The 2,439-nt window shown below is 36.2% G+C and overlaps 1 pseudogene; it reads right to left on the reverse strand.

Moving 5' to 3' along the window:
• Positions 1 to 818: 818 nt before the first annotated feature.
• On the reverse strand, positions 819 to 1,447 carry LOC108283213 (annotated as a pseudogene).
• Between the last annotated feature and the right edge of the window lie 992 nt (positions 1,448 to 2,439).

A 2,439-nucleotide genomic window follows, 5' to 3' on the forward strand; every position in this document is an offset into this window, starting at 1 on the left:
CAAGAAAACGAGCCTTGGAATATGAAGAGACATGAGGTGGTGGATAAAGCCCCAGGCAGGTGCGAGTGAAGGTGAACACAGCAGATGACACAGACAAGAGGTCTGAATATTAAGGAGAAAGCCAGCTGTTAAAATATGAGTGGAAAAGCTATGTTCCATGGGAAGGAAATGGTTTCTGGGAAACCTGAAGTTGGTTTTTTGGGTTTCTTTTCTTACATATTTGAACATCTTTAGTTTTCTGTGTTTAAATTTTCTAAAGATTCTACTTTCTTTTTGGTGATCTTCTTTCAAGCTTTCAGTGAGAGCCACTGTCCCCTTCATGGCATTTTAAAAACCGCACAGTCTGACTGTTTTTACATTCTTTTTGGGAACACACAAATCTGCATAATTTTAAGAAATTTTTGTTAAACAATTTTTTAAGTTTTCTTTTTGTATCATGTGTAAAATGTAAGTGGTCGTTTCTGTCCCATTTTTTTGTTGTTTTATCTTGTCTGTGTTACTAGAGCCTTCAAATATAGTTTGAAGTTATAAAGTATGCCCCTGCTTTGTTCTTTATTTTTAGGATTGCTTGGACTATTCAGAGTTTATTGTAGTTTCATGTAAATTACAAAATTGTATTTTCCATTAATTAAAAAAGACTGCCACTGAAATTTTGACAGTTTATTGAATCTATAGGTCAGTTTGGATAACATGGCACTTTAACATTATTTATTCTTTAAATGCATAGACATAATATATATATATATATATATATATATATATATATTTGACTGTCCTAAATTGTTTATTAGGTATGAATTTTACAAACTCCACTTATATTAGCGGTAACGGTGGAGCTGGAGAGTATTGCGTCTTCTCCAAGCTGCCGGGTGAGAATCACCAATAGTGTGGTGCAACTTATGGCCCTTTCCAAGGCCACGGCTCTTTCAGCCTGCAGGTGTCAGCCCACGCATCTCCCTGTGCTTGTGGACTGGTTTTGTGATCCATTGGGTGTCAGGATTTCTTCTGATAGCTTTATAGAATGGATCAATGAGAATAACCTCAAAAAATTTATATGTGGAATCTTCACCAACCCAGTAAGAATTAAGGACTCTTAGAGCCTCACGGTGGCGTCCAGCTCACTCCTCTGCAACAGGCTGAAGGCTTCGAGCGAACTTTAGCTGGTTAGCACCGTGATGGGCAGGCTTGCCGTAACATGCACCCTTAGGAACTGGGCGTTTTCGGCCACCATGGCAAATACGAATCCTATACATAACATAAACTTGCTTGGCCTTATAGCCCAGTTGGCGGACTTTATCAGGCCGGGTGGGGCAGGGAGCCTTGTGGAGAGCAGAGAGCTGGCAGTACTGCCAGCAGCGGACCCTCAGAAGAAAGCCCATGGCATCAGACTGCTTCTTTCTCCATGGCTCCTGGATGTACTTGTATGCACCCATCTTGACTCACCTGATGGCTGCCGCCAGACGGAAAGGAAAGAGTTGTTGACATAAAATATTTTTAAATTTATTTATTTTCTAATTTCTTTTAATAATATATCACCGTAAAGATTTTTACCTGCTTTGTTAAATTTGATCTCAGAAATTTATCATTTCAATGCTGTTGTAAATAAGATTGTTTTCTTCTTCTATTTTTTAAAAAAAGAATTTAGTAGTCATTTGTAATGTTCTGTGTAGTATCATTTTTTTTTCTGCCTGCTTTCAAGATTTTCTTTACATCTTAGGTATATAACAGTATGACTAGAATGTGCCCACATGTGGTTTTCTTTAGACACAACTTGCTTGGGGTCTGCTGAGCTTTTTAGATTTATACATTATATCTTTTATTGTGTTGGGGAAATGTGGGCCACTATGTCTTCAATTATTTTTATGTCTCATTTGTTTATCTTCTCTCATTCTGAGTCTCCAATTGCATGTATGTTAGACCTTTTGATATCATCCCACTGATCAGTGAGTGCCTGTTTATTTTTGTTCTCTATTCTTCAGATTAGTACATGTCTGTTGATCTGTGTTCAGGTTCACTGACTCTTTCTTCTGTCGTTGTAAATGTGCTGTTGAGCCCATTCGGTAAATTTTTAATTTTACTTCTTTATCATATTTTTCAGTTTTATAATTTCTATTAGGTTTTATTTGGCAATCTCAATTTATTTGATAACATTTCTTATTTATTTATTACAAGCATATTTTCCTTTATATCTTTGAGCAAAAGTATAATTTCTGCTTAAAATACTTGTCTGTTAATTCCAGCACCAAAACCATTTTATGATCAGTCCTCATGTATTATCTTTTCTCTCAATTATGAGTCAGGTTTTCTTGTTTCTTACTGTGTTAGTAATTTTTGATTACATCCTGGACTTCATGAATGATACATTGTATCACCTCTGGATTCTGTTCTTCACTTCTCTGAAGGGTGTTGATGTTTTGTTTTAAGAGGCAATTAACTGGC

This window comes from Cebus imitator, unplaced genomic scaffold, assembly GCF_001604975.1.
Source record: "Cebus imitator isolate Cc_AM_T3 unplaced genomic scaffold, Cebus_imitator-1.0 Scaffold257, whole genome shotgun sequence".
In the NCBI taxonomy this organism is placed as follows: Eukaryota; Metazoa; Chordata; class Mammalia; order Primates; family Cebidae; genus Cebus; species Cebus imitator.